A 14,757-nucleotide genomic window follows, 5' to 3' on the forward strand; every position below is an offset into this window, starting at 1 on the left:
GATGGGAGTATAAGGGTATGTTCACACGGGCTATTTTCAGACATTTTTCGGGCCATAAACGCCCAGAAAAATGGCTAAAAATGCAGGGGCTGAACACCTCCAAACATCTGCCCATTGATTTCAATGGGAAAAACTGCTGCGTAAGAAAACGCCTCGTAACAATAAGTGCATGTCACTTCTTGAGCCGTTTTTGGAGTCGTTTTTCATTTACTCAATAGAAAAACGGCCGTAAAAAACGCTAGTTACTTAAAAAAAACGGCTGAAAAACAGCAGCTCTGTATTTTCAGCCGTTTTTTGTTACCTGTGTGAACATACCCTTAGGTTTGTGCTCCACAGTCCGTAACATATCTTTAGGGTATATTCACACAGTGCAGTTAAGGAGCAGCGGTTTAGTTTTGCGGCTTTTCAACCTAAAAAAAATGCTTGCAAATACATTTGTATTTTTGTTGAATGTGTTTTCACTTTTGTCATACAATCTTTGTATTTGTTAACCAATCATTTAGTTTGTAGCCGCATTGCGCTTTAACCTGCGTTCGGAATTTAACTTTGTGGCTTATTCTTTACATTGACATAACTGCATGCGTCTAAGAAACGCAGGAGAAGCTGTTGTTGTGCAGTACCGCACATAATAAGCACTCATCTGCCAACAAGCAATCTGACAGGACGAAGAATTGAAGTTGAAACCACATAAAAACCGCATGATATGAAAAAAGCCGGGGAAAAACACAACCCAATAAGTTAAAAAAACACATTCTGTTTTATTTGCGTTTTTTTGCCCTTCTCAGCCGCATCGTGTGAATATACCCTTACAATATTTTCAAACGGAGTACGTAATTTCGAGGCAGAAACATTTCAGCACATATTCTGCGTGTGTTCGCCACATAATCTGCGTTAAAAACACACGTATTTTGAGGGGCGTGACCAGCTATGACTGAGTGAGGACGGGCTTCTCTGAGCTCCTCCACCAGCGTCCACTAAATCGGCTCCCATCCAGCTTTTCTGATGGGGAAGGCGACCAAAAAAGGCAAAGTGGCCTCCTTTTCACGGCCTCCATCTCCTCAGACTGATATTGGGGCATTTTTTGGGAGGCAGACACCCATGCAACTTAGGGGCCAGGCCTGAGGCCCGAGGACAAGATGGCTACCTTGGCCACCCCAGTGCCCTGAGTGCTCTACCCCGTTATCCCCAGACGGCTCCCTACCTTCCGGGCTGCCTCCGCTGGGGTCCCTTGACTCCTTGCTTGGTCCTCTGGCTCCTCTTGGGGTAGCCCCCCTCATGCCCACCAGACCCCTCAACCTCAATGCCCCAGGGGTCTACCGTGCCCCATCAGCCCTTACCTCCCTCCCGCGCTCACAGTCAGGGCTTCGCCAGCCTCTCCTCTAGCCACCATGTTCAGGACTCTGCTCGCACTCCGGAGGGTATTCCGGTTGTTTTTGGATTAAGTCATACAGACTCCTCACCTGTACCTGTCTGTGAAAATAGACTGGGAACTCTCCTGGACATTCGTCAGATGGCCCAAATGCTACCCACTAGGGCTGATATGACTTCCTTTGCTAGACAGATAGTGGAAGAATGTAAACTGGAGTTTTCCCAGTTTCATGCGGAACTTTCCTCACTCTCCACTAGGGTGGATACCCTCGCTCAAGACCGGGCCGCTGACGACGCAACATTGGCCACTGTACAATCCACCCTGCAGCATCATTCTGCTCAATCATTTATGCTGCAACAACATCTGGATGACATTGAGAATCATAATCGGAGGAACAACATACGTATCGGGGGTCTACCTGAATCTATTCCAGCGTCCGATCTTTTCTCCACATTGTCCACCGTCTTCAACAACTTATTGGGTCGTCCCCCAAATACCCATATTGAACTTGACCGAGCTCATAGAGCCCTACGTCCACTGAGTCTTGATGACCAACGGCCCCGAGATGTTATTTGCCGGATACATTTCTATGCCATTAACCCCTTCCCGCACCTTGACGTTAATGAACGTCAATGTGTGCAGTAACTTCACTAACGTCAGTGCTTTGACAGTTAACCGCCGCGCGGCGCTACACCGCAGCGGCGGTTAACTGTGCAGGGTGCCAGCCCTGCTCTCCCTGTTGCCGATCAGCGGCCTGTCGCCGCTGAAATCGGCAATTAACCCCTTCGATGCGGTGGTCGATTGCGATCACCGCATTGAAGAGGTTTACAGCGGATCGGCAGCCCCCCACATGTACTTGCGGGGGCTGGCGATCCTTCTCACGGCAACCAGAGGCCAGACAATGACCTCCGGGTTGCCATGTACGGAAGCCTCGGAGGATCAGCCTCCGGCCGGTCCTCCGATGCTTCCTGTCAGTGTGACTGTCACGTCACAATGACAGTTAGAACACATTACACTACGTGTGTAGTGTAATGTGTTCCAGCAGCGATCAGAGCTGCAAGTCTAAGTGTCCCCTAGTGGGACAAGTAAAAAAAGTAAAAAAAAGATAATAAAAATGTTTTGAAAAAGTGTAAAAATAAAAGTTAGAAGTGACATAAACAAAGAATGCTTTTTTTCCTATAATAAGTATTTTATTATAGGAAAAAAATTTACACTATAAAAAAAGTACACATATTTAATATCACCGCGTTCGTAACGACCCCGACTATAAAACTGTGATATTATTTTTCCCACACGGTGAACACCGCGAAAAAAATAAACGAAAAACAGTGCCCGAATCACAATTTTTTGGTTACCACCCCTCCCAAAATCTACAATAAAAAGTGATCAAAAAGTCGCATGTACGCCAAAATGGTACCAATACAAACTACAACCCGTCCCGCAAAAAACAAGCCCTTACACCGCATTTTTGACTGAAAAATAAAAAAGTTATCGCTCTCAGAATATGGTGACACAAAAAATTATTTCTTTTATAAATAAGTGATTTTATTGCACAAACGCTGCAAAACATCAAAAAATTATATACATCTGGTACCGCTGTAATCGTATCGACCCGCAGTATAAAATATAATGGTAATTTATAGCCCAGGGTGTACGCCATAAAAAAAAAGAATAAAAAACATTGTCAGAATTTATGGTTTTTGGTCACCTTGCTTGCCAAAAAATGGAATAAAACGTGATCCAAAAAATTTCTGGTACCCCAAAATGGTACCAATGAAAACTACAGATTGTCCCGCAAAGAATAAACCCTCACACGGCTCCGGTGGTGAAAAAATAAAACCGTTCTGGCTCTCAGAATATGGCGATGCAAAATGTGCAGTGTCCAAAAGCAGATTAGATCGGGCACCTTTTATCAGTGCGACACCGGCCACATATCTGCGGATTATTATTTATTTACTGCATTATTATACCCTCTTATTATACCCTGATGTACCCCGCACAGATAACATGTACCCTGATGTACTCTGCACAGATAACATATGCCCCCACATTATAAACTGAAACACCAGTAAAACCCCAAACAGAACTACTACCAAGCTACATCTGCGCCCCAAAAGCCAAATGCCGCTCCCTCCCTTCTGAGCCCTGCAGCGTGCCTAAACACCAGTTTACGTCCATAGATATGGCATCGCCATACCCGGGAGAACCCGGTTAATATTTTATGAGGTATTCGTCTTCAGTGGCACAAACTGGGCATAACATGTAGTGCACTAAAATGGCATATGAGTGGAAAATTGTAATTTTCACTCTGCACCATCTGCTGTACATTAACCCCTGCGCGCACCACGACATAGCATGTCATAGTGTGGGGGGTGATGTATGGAGCGTCTCACGTGAAAAATAAAGCATTTAAAATGGCAAAATCACTGTTTTTTGGTCACCTTGGCTCTACCTAAAAATGTAATAAAAAGTCCTCAAAAAGTTGTATGTACCAAAAAATGGTACCAATAAAAACGACCGCTCGTCCCTCAATAAATAAGCCCTCATACCGGTCTATTGACTGAAAAATAAAAAAGTTGTGGCTCTTGGAACGCGGGGAGGAAAAAACTAAAAAGGAAAAGAAAAAAATCGATCAGTCCAGAAAGGGTTAATTATTTTCTAATGAAAAACCATTTATGACCACACGTGGGGTATTGCCGTACTCGGGAGAAATTGCTTTACAAATGTTGGGCAGCTTTTTCTCCTTTATCCTTTGTGAAATTGAAAAAATGCAACATTTTAGTGGAAGAAATGTTGATATTCATTTTCACGGCCTAATTCTAATAAATCCTGCAAAAGACTTGTGGGGTCTAAATGCCCACTATATCCCTAGATAGATTCTTTAAGTGGTGTAATTTCCACTTTTGGGGGGTTTCCACTGTTTGGCCTCTCAGGGGCTTTGCAAATGCAACATGGCACCCAAAAACCATTTCAGCTAAATTTGATCTCCAAAAGACAAATAGCGCTCCTTCCCTTCTGAGCCTTGCTGTGGGTCCAAACAGCAGTTTATTACCACATATGGCATATTTCCGTAATCGGGAGAAATTGTTTAACAAATGTTGGGGTGCTTTTTTTCATTTATTCTTTGTAAAAATTAAAAATGGCTACCTTTTTTCAGAAAAAAAGTAGATTTTTACCTTTACAGAATAATTCCAATGAATTCAGAAAAACAACTGTGGGGTCAAAATGCTAACTTTACCCCTAGAAAAATTCCTTGATGAGTGTAGTTTCCAAAATGGGGTCACTTTCCGGGGGTTTCCACTATTTTGTTCCCTCCAGTGCATTTCAAACGCGACACGGCACTGAAAACTATTCCAGCAAAATCTGAATTTCAAAATCCAAATGGTGCTTCTTCCCTTCTGAGTCCTGCTGTGGGTCCAAACAGCAGTTTATTACCACATATGGGGTATTGCTGTAATCGGGAGAAATTGGTTTACATATATTGGGGTGTTTTTTCTCTTTTATTCCTTGAAAAAATTAAAAATTTCTACGTTTTTTCAGAAAAAAAGTAGATTTTCATCTTCACATACTAATTCAAATAAATTTTGCAAAAAAACTGTGGGTTCAAAATGCTAACTATACCCATAGATAAATTCCTTGAGGGGTGTAGTTTCCAAAATGAGGTCACTTTTGGGGGTTTTTATTGTTTTGGCCCCACAAGACCTCTTCAAACCTGACATGGTACCTAAAATATATGCTAAAAAAAAGGAGGCCCCAAAATCCACTAGGTGCTTCTTTGCTTCTGAGGCCTGTATTTCAGTAAATTAGCGCACTAGGGCTACATGTGGGATATTTCTAAAAACTGCAGAATCTGGGCAATAAATAATAAGTTCCATTTCTCGGGTAAAACCTTCTGTGGTATAGAATTTTTTTTATTACAAATGAATTTTGTAAAAAAAAAAATGAAATTTGTAACTTTCACCTCTACTTTGCTTTAATTCCTGTGAAACGCCTAAAGGGTTCAAACACTTTCTGAATGCTGTTTTGAATACTTTGAGTGGTGCAGTTTTCAAAATGGGGTGATTTATGGGGACTTTCTAATATATAAGGCCCTCAAAGCCACTTCAGAACTTAACTGGTCCTTGTAAAAATCGCCTTTTGAAATTTTCTTGAAAATATGAGAAATTGCTGCTAAAGTTGTAAGTCTTGTAACGTCCTAGAAAAATAAAAGAATGTTCAAAAAACGATGCCAAACTAAAGAAGACCTATGGGGAATGTTAAGTAGTAACTATTTTGTGTGGTATTGCTATCTGTTTTACAAGCAGATACATTTAAATTTAGAAAAATGCTAATTTTTGCACATTTTCTTCAAATCTTGGTATTTTTTACAAATAAATATTGAATTTATCGACCAAATTTTTTCCCTAACATAAAGTACAATATGTCACGAGAAAACAATCTCAGAATCACTTGGATAGGCAAAAGCATTCCGGAGTTATCACCACATAAAGAGACACATGTCAGATTTGAAAAATCGGCTTCGTCCTGAAGGCCAAAACAGGCTCAGTCCTGAAGGGGTTAAAGACGCTATTCTGCAAAAAGTCAGACAACAATCCTCCATCTCTCACCACAGGACGCAGATACGTATATTGCCGGATCTGTCCAGACACACCTTGGCACAAAGAGCAGCGCTGAAGCCCATCTTGGAGGTTCTTCGGAGTCAGGGCATTATCTATAGATGGGGCTTCCCCTTTGCCCTAATGGTCCGGTGCGATGGTCACACCTTTACGTTGAGGTCTCCCAATGACTTGCCTGACTTCCTCAGAGAGCTCGGCCTTCCTTCCGTCTCTATCAAACAGTGGCCCTCGTTGTTCTCTTCTGCGGGCAGGGGACCCCAACTAGGACGCCCTCCTTTATCACTGGCCTCCGAGGGGCCCCAGAAGAAGATCTGGTCACGGACGCGGCTGGGAACATGCTCAGTCAGATGAGACTGCCCCTTCAGCATGAGGACTTGTGCTGATAGGAGCCTCATGTGTCTACTCCGGGACTTAGTTTGCCTTCTGAGATTTTTTATGTACCTGGAAGTCCACTTTTGTTCTTGTTTACTGTGAGATGCCTAGTTTGTTTTCTGCCTAAGAAATTGTGTTCATTACTGCTGCCATATGCCTTCCCCTCTATTCTCATTGTATCTATAACAATAGCTGTCTATATTTATACTTATGTTATTATATGCTTGGAGAGCGGGTCGCTCTCATGAATAGCTGTGACTTTCCCCCCGTAGGTCCTGGACCAATCCAGAGCGCAGCTGTCGCTCACTGGTCCCTCATATTTTTGTATTTAGCTTATGCGGCAGTCTCTGTGTTGCTGCCTTTTTTTTGTTGTTTTTGTTTTTCTCTCACGCAATGTTTTCTTTGCCTAGATTGTTCCCCCCTCTTCTCGTCCTCTTCTTTGTGGTGATCCTTCCTCTCCTGTTCTCTCCGGAACATTTCAGAATGCGGTTCTGCATGTGCCCATGGCTGACCTCACTGCAGCCTCCTTCAATGTGAAGGGGTTGAATACGCCTTAGAAGAAAGCGCAGATCCTGCACCACCTCCATAAGCGTAAGGTACATATTGCTTGTTTCCAGGAAACACTGTAAGGAGGGTCACTCCCCACCTATTAGACACAAATTTTATACACAATGGCACTTTAGTAACAATCCACATTCCAACTCACAACTTCAACTATGCGATGCTTGGCGCCTTCAACATCCCTCTGATAAAGACTTTAGCTTCTACTCTAACCCGAATGACACCTTCTCCAACATCATGCCATACCCTGGGCGGTTTCCACGTCCATAGGCAACATATTATCGTCAGATCATGCCTTTTTTTGTACCCAACACCTTCCTTTTCTCACTAAAGGTCCCTGGTCCTGGAGACTTAACGAGTCATGTTGGCCAGGGTGTTAAAGGCTCAGTTGGCCCAATCCCATATACTAAACATTAAATCCCCTTCTGGCCATGTAGTCCACGCGACCCCCGAGATTGCGGATTGTTTTCACACCTTTTATTCTGATCTCTACAACCTTCGATCCTCCGCTGGCTCTTCCTCCCCGGATCGAGCCTCTCTCCTTTCACGCCCTTATCTGGGGCGGTGGCTGAGGAGATGGATGCTGATTTTACTTTGCCGGAGCTCCTCGCAGTTATTAAGGATCTTCCGAGGGGGAAGAGTCCAGGACCGGATGGATACACTGCCAAACTCTATAAGACATTGACAGACGGTCTGGCGCCACTTCTTCTCCATGCCTTTAATTCTATTTCACCTGCAGAATGTTCCCCATGGGCTCCACCTTGGCAAATATTACGGTCATCCCTAAACCGGGTAAGGACCTCCAGTTATGCTCCAGCTATCGCCCCATCTCTTTACTCAACGTGGATTTAAATCTAGGCCAAACGGCTTGCTAACAGACTAAATAAGCACCTTCCCCATTTAATTCATCCGGATCAGGTGGGCTTTGTGCCTGGCCAGGAGGCGCGTGATAATACCAACCCTAGATATTATTCATCATGCCCAGTCCCATCACATCCCTCTTATGATCCTGTCCCTGGATGCCGAAAAGGCATTCGATAGAATATCCTGGCCTGCCCTTCACCAGACTCTCCAACAAATAGGCCTTGGTCCTTTAAAATTATGGCCCTTTATCATTCCCCATCTGCCCAAATAAAAATAAACGGCTCCCTCTCTGCGCCCTTTGCTATTCATAATGGTACCAGAGAGGGTTGTCCTCTCTCCACATTGCTGTACGTCCTCGTCATAGAGCATCTCATGGCCTCCATCCGGAGCAGCTCGGATATTAAGGGTATTCTCATAGGTGGGACGGAATATAAGTGCTCCGCCTTTGCTGATGACCTTTTGGTCTATCTTACGAACCCGCATGTATCTCTCACATCGTTGATGTCCGAGCTATCCCGTTTTGGATCATGGTCCAACTTTAAGATCAACTTCTCCAAGTCCGAGGCTTTGAATGTATCTCTTCCACCCACGACACTCTCACTCCTCAAAAGTAATTTCCCCTTTTCCTGGCCTTCTAGGGGTATAACGTATTTGGGAGTGCGTAAAAAGTTCTGACCTCTCCCAACTGTTTACCAATAACTTTGCCCCTTTACTAGGCGAATTCCGCTCTGATCTCGCCTCATGGCATAAAAAGGAATTCTCCTGTTTTGACCGTATTAATATGATTAAAATGTCACTCCTCCCCAAGTTGCTGTATCTCCTGCAGACGATCCCCATCTGAATCCCCTCTTCTTATTGGCTGCGCATCCAACAGTGCTTTGGATCCTTCATCTGGCCAGCGGGTCGCCCCCGCCTGAGTAGGGCAATTCTTACTCGCTCCAGGGATGCGGGTGGGGTTGGTCTGCCGGACTGTCGTCTTTATTATTTAGCGTCGACGCATGCTCGTGTTCTCGACTTTTTTCATAATCATAATTCTAAACTCTGTGTTCAATTATCCCAACGGCTCTGTGCCTGTACCCTCTCTACCTTGCCATGGATCCTGCCTGGGAACAGACCGAGACCCGACTCCTTTGTTGTTTTTCATACCCTCATGGCGCTACGCTCCTCTGGGATAGGGGGTTCGCTCGTGGACCCACTGGGGCCATTGACCCCTGTTACCGACAACCCAGCATTTCCTGCTGGGGAGGCGCGTCTCTCCTTCTTAGGCAGGTCTTCCACTAATCCCATGTATTTCACTCAGGTCCTATCCGATTCTTCTTTGCTTCCATTAACTACTATCTGCCCGGCTGAAATGCCCTCACCGCGTCATGTATTTCAATACTCCCAGTTAAAACATTTCTATAGTGCTACTAAACGCCAGGCTCACCTTCACCGCCCACTTACTGTCTGTAAAGGATCTGCCAGGCACAACTTCTGTGTATACACCCATAGGTAATCAGTCTGCACCTGAGTCTATGTCTCTGAGACTGACTCCATCTTCCACCACTCAGGATGGCAGGCTTAGGAGTGGGAGAGCCTATCGCAGCCTGGCCAGACGGAGCTAGCTCCCGCCCTCTGTCTATTTATACCTGCCTTTCCTGTTCCTCCTTTGCTTGTGATTCTTCTCGTGTGGTTTCCTGGCCCTGCTACAGCTCCTAACTATTTGACCCTGCTCCATACCGACCCTGGCTTACTGACTACTCTCCTGCTCTGCGTTTGGTACCTCGTACATTCCTGGTCTGACTCGGCTCGTTCACCACTCTTGTTGCTCACGGTGTTGCCGTGGGCAACTGCCCCATTTCCCTTAGCTTTGTGTACCCTTGTCTGTTCGTCTCGTGCACTTACTGAGTGTAGGGACCGTCGCCCAGTTGTACCCCGTCGCCTAGGGCGGGTCGTTGCAAGTAGGCAGGGACAGAGTGGCGGGTAGATTAGGGCTCACTGGTCTGTTTCCCTACTCCCACCATTACATAATCACAAGCCCATATACCTAGTCTACCCTGGTCTCTGACACTACTATGGACACCCTTGAGACCCTGGCTCAGCAAATGCAGGGTCTCTCCCTACAGGTCCAGGCCCTGGCTCAGAGGGTCAACCAGCCTGACGCTACCATGGTAGTGCCCCTCACCTCACCTCTTGAATCCTACCTCAAGTTGCCTGACCGGTTCTCAGGGGACCGGAGGACTTTTCTCTCCTTTCGGGAGAGTTGTAGCCTCTACTTTCGTTTAAAGCCTCACTCCTCAGGTTCTGAGAGCCAGCGGGTGGGTATAATTATGTCCCGGCTCCAGGAAGGGCCCCAAGAGTGGGCCTTCTCCTTGGCTCCTGACGCCCCTGAACTTTCCTCCGTTGATCTTTTCTTTTCTGCTCTCGGACTCATTTATGACGAGACTGACAGGACTGCCTTTGCCGAGAGTCAGCTGGTGACCTTACGTCAGGGTAAGAGACCTGTTGAGGAGTATTGTTCTGACTTTAGGAAGTGGTGCGTAGCTTCTCGGTGGAATGACCCTGCCTTAAGGTGCCAGTTTAGGTTGGGTCTGTCGAACACCCTGAAAGACCTGCTAGTTAGCTATCCCTCTTCTGACTCCCTAGACCAGGTTATGGCTTTAGCGGTACGACTTGACCAACGTCTCAGGGAACGACAACTTGAACGTTTTTGTGTTTTCCCCTCTGACTCCCCCATGATGCCTCCCGAGGTCCCGTTGCTTCGCTCTTCCACGGAAGACTCGGAGGTACCTATGCAACTCGGGGCCTCCGTGTCCCCCCAACAACGTAGAGAGTTCCGCAGGAAAAATGGTCTCTGCTTCTATTGTGGGGATGACAAGCATCAAGTGAACACCTGTCCTAGGCGTAAGAATAAGCAGCCGGAAAACTTCCGCGCCTAAGTGATCATCGGGGAGGTCACTTGGGCGCACAGGTATTTCCTGTAAAGATGAAACCTAATAAAATCTTGCTTCCCTTTCAGGTCTCTTTTGGTGGTAGGTCTGCTACCGGCAGTGCCTTCATGGATTCAGGTTCTTCTGCTAATATTATGTCTGTTGAATTTGCTGTCTCTAGCTATGCCTTTGATTGATTTGCCTAAACCTGTCCCGGTAGTGGGTATCGACTCCACTCCTCTTGCTAATGGTTATTTTACACAGCATACCCCTGTTTTTGAACTCCTTGTTGGCTCGATGCATTTGGAGCAGTGCTCTGTAATGGTGATGCAGGGATTATCGTCCGATTTGGTTTTAGGCCTTCTCTGGTTGCAGTTGCATAATCCCACGTTTGACTGGAATACTGGGGATCTTACCAAATGGGGTAATGAATGCTTGACTTCATGTTTTTCTGTTAAGTATATTTCTCCCCCTGAGGAGGTGAACATGCTACCTGAGTTTGTTCAGGACTTCGCTGATGTTTTCTCTAAGGAGGCCTCCGAAGTGTTACCTCCTCATAGAGAATACGATTGCGCTATCGAATTGGTACCAGGAGCTAAGCTCCCTAAGGGTAGGATACTTCTCCGGTAGGTGATGCCTTCTTCTTCGTAGGGAAGAAGGATGGTGGTCTTAGGCCATGCATTGACTACCGTAACTTGAATAAGGTCACTGTAAGGAACCAGTATCCCCTTCCTTTGATTCCTGATCTCTTTAATCAGGTTCAGGGGGCCCAATGGTTCTCTAAGTTTGATCTACGGGGGGCGTATAACCTTATCCGCATCAAAGAGGGGGATGAGTGGAAGACTGCGTTCAACACGCCTGAAGGTCATTTCGAATACCTCGTCATGCCCTTTGGGTTGTGTAATGCTCCCGCGGTCTTCCAGAATTTCATAAATGAGATTTTAAGAGATTACCTGGGGGTATTTCTTGTAGTGTACCTTGATGACATACTTGTGTTTTCCAAGGACTGGTCCTCCCCCATTGAGCATGTCAGGAAAGTGCTCCAGGTCCTTCGGGAAAACAAACTGTTTGCGAAAACCGAAAAATGTGTGTTTGGGGTCCAGGAGATACCATTTTTGGGTCAAATCCTCACTCCTCATGAATTCCGCATGGACCCCGCCAAGGTCCAGGCTGTGGCGGAATGGGTCCAACCTGCCTCCCTGAAGGCGTTACAGTGTTTCTTGGGGTTCGCTAGTTATTACAGGAAATTTATTGCTAACTTCTCGGTCATTGCTAAGCCTCTCACGGACCTCACTCGCAAAGGTGCTGATCTCCTCCACTGGCCTCCTGAGGCTGTCCAGGCTTTTGAGGTCCTTAAGAAGTGCTTTATCTCGGCCCCGGTGCTGGTTCAGCCCAACCAAATGGAGCCATTTATCGTGGAGGTTGACGCATCCGAGGTGGGAGTGGGGGCTGTCTTGTCCCAGGGTACCAGGTCCCTCACCCATCTCCGTCCCTGTGCCTACTTCTCCAGGAAGTTTTCGCCCACTGAGAGTAACTATGATATTGGCAACCGCGAACTCTTAGCCATTAAATGGGCATTTGAAGAGTGGCGCCACTTCCTGGAGGGGGCTAGGCACCAGGTAACGGTCCTTACCGACCACAAGAATCTGGTTTTCCTAGAATCTGCCCGGAGGCTAAAACCGAGACAAGCTCGATGGGCACTATTTTTTTACCAGATTCAACTTTTTGGTTACCTATAGGGCTGGGTCTAAAAATATTAAGGCCGATGCACTGTCGCGTAGCTTCATGGCCAGCCCTCCTTCGGAGGAAGATCCTGCTTGTATTTTGCCTCCTGGTATAATCATTTCTTCTATTGATTCTGATTTAGTCTCTGAAATTGCGGCTGATCAAGGTTCAGCTCCCGGGAACCTTCCTAAGGACAACCTGTTTGTTCCCCTGCAATTCCGGCTAAGGGTACTTAGGGAAAATCATGACTCCGCACTATCTGGTCATCCAGGCGTCCTGGGTACCAAACACCTCATTGCCAGAAACTATTGGTGGCCTGGGTTGCCTAAAGACGTTAAGGCCTACGTCGCCGCTTGTGAGGTTTGTGCTAGGTCCAAGACTCCCAGTTCCCGACCAGTGGGCTTACTACGTTCTTTGCCCATTCCCCAGAGACCTTGGACCCATATCTCCATGGATTTTATCACCGATTTGCCTCCATCTCAAGGCAAGTCGGTGGTGTGGGTTGTAGTAGACCGCTTCAGTAAAATGTGCCACTTTGTGCCCCTCAAGAAACTACCCAATGCTAAGACGTTAGCTACCTTGTTTGTCAAACACATCCTGCGTCTCCATGGGGTCCCTGTCAATATTGTTTCGGACAGAGGGGTACAATTTGTTTCATTGTTTTGGAGAGCCTTCTGTAAAAAGTTGGAGATTGATCTGTCCTTCTCCTCTGCCTTCCATCCTGAAACTAATGGCCAAACTGAGAGGACTAATCAATCTCTAGAACAATATTTAAGGTGTTTTATCTCTGACTGTCAATATGATTGGGTCTCATTCATTCCCCTCGCTGAATTTTCCCTTAATAACCGGGTCAGTAACTCGTCAGGGGTCTCCCCCTTTTTCTGTAATTTTGGGTTTAATCCACGGTTCTCCTCCGTTTCACCTGGTACTTCCAACAATCCCGAGGTAGAGGTCGTTCATCGGGAACTGTGCACAGTCTGGGCCCAGGTTCAGAAGAACCTAGAGGCGTCCCAGAGCGTACAAAAAACTCAGGCTGATAGAAGGCGTTCTGCTAACCCCTTGTTTATGGTTGGGGATCTGGTGTGGTTATCGTCTAGGAACTTGCGCCTTAAAGTCCCGTCCAAGAAGTTTGCTCCCCGGTTTATAGGGCCGTATAAGGTCATTGAAGTCCTCAATCCTGTCTCCTTCCGACTGGAGTTGCCCCCATTTTTTCGAATACATGACGTGTTTCATGCCTCCCTCCTTAAACGCTGCTCCCCGTCCTTGGCTCCCTCGAGGAAACCTCCTTTTCCCGTTCTCACCCCTGAGGGAGTGGAATTTCGAGGTGGCCAAGATTGTGGACAGCAAGATGGTCCAAGGCTCCCTCCAGTACCTGGTCCATTGGAGAGGATACGGGCCTGTGGAGAGGACTTGGGTACCCGCCCGGGATGTTCACGCTGGGGTATTGGTCAGGAAGTTCCACCTTCGTCTCCCCAATAAACCAGGTCAACTTAGAAAGGGTCCGGTGGCCCCTCATAAAAGGGGGGGTACTGTAAAGGATCTGCCAGGCACAACTTCTGTGTATACGCCCATAAGTAATCAGTCTGCACCTGAGTCTATGTCTCTGAGACTGACTCCATCTTCCACCACTCAGGATGGCAGGCTTAGGAGTGGGAGAGCCTATCGCAGCCTGGCCAGACGGAGCTAGCTCCCGCCCTCTGTCTATTTATACCTGCCTTTCCTGTTCCTCCTTTGCTTGTGATTCTTCTCGTGTGGTTTCCTGGCCCTGCTACAGCTCCTAACTATTTGACCCTGCTCCATACCGACCCTGGCATACTGACTACTCTCCTGCTCTGCGTTTGGTACCTCGTACATTCCTGGTTTGACTCGGCTCGTTCACCACTCTTGTTGCTCACGGTGTTGCCGTGGGCAACTGCCCCATTTCCCTTAGCTTTGTGTACCCTTGTCTGTTCGTCTCGTGCACTTACTGAGTGTAGGGACCGTCGCCCAGTTCTACCCCGTCGCCTAGGGCGGGTCGTTGCAAGTAGGCAGGGACAGAGTGGCGGGTAGATTAGGGCTCACTGGTCTGTTTCCCTACCCCCACCATTACACTGTCTTTGAAAGTTTGTGTGTTTCCACCCGGCCCTCTGCACATGCCATCTCCACACTCTTACTTGTTACTCCTAATACAGCGATCTCCTCACCTCCCATCCTTCTGCAAGGCATTTACTGACGCAAAGTGGAGGCGACCTTTTCACCTGTCCCAGAAAGCCTCGATTGCCCTACGAGCCCAGGAAACCAGCTACAAAATTATCTCTAGGTGGTACCGGGTCCCTTCTGCTCTACATAAATGGTACCCGTC

The 14,757-nt window shown here is 46.7% G+C and overlaps 1 protein-coding gene across 1 annotated transcript in view; it reads left to right on the plus strand.

Moving 5' to 3' along the window:
• Positions 1–14,757, plus strand: part of PFN4 (profilin family member 4) — a 74,681-nt gene that overhangs the window by 46,436 nt on the left and 13,488 nt on the right. The window lies entirely within an intron of this gene.

The sequence above is a fragment of the Rhinoderma darwinii genome, chromosome 4 (assembly GCF_050947455.1).
Source record: "Rhinoderma darwinii isolate aRhiDar2 chromosome 4, aRhiDar2.hap1, whole genome shotgun sequence".
Taxonomy (NCBI): Eukaryota; Metazoa; Chordata; class Amphibia; order Anura; family Rhinodermatidae; genus Rhinoderma; species Rhinoderma darwinii.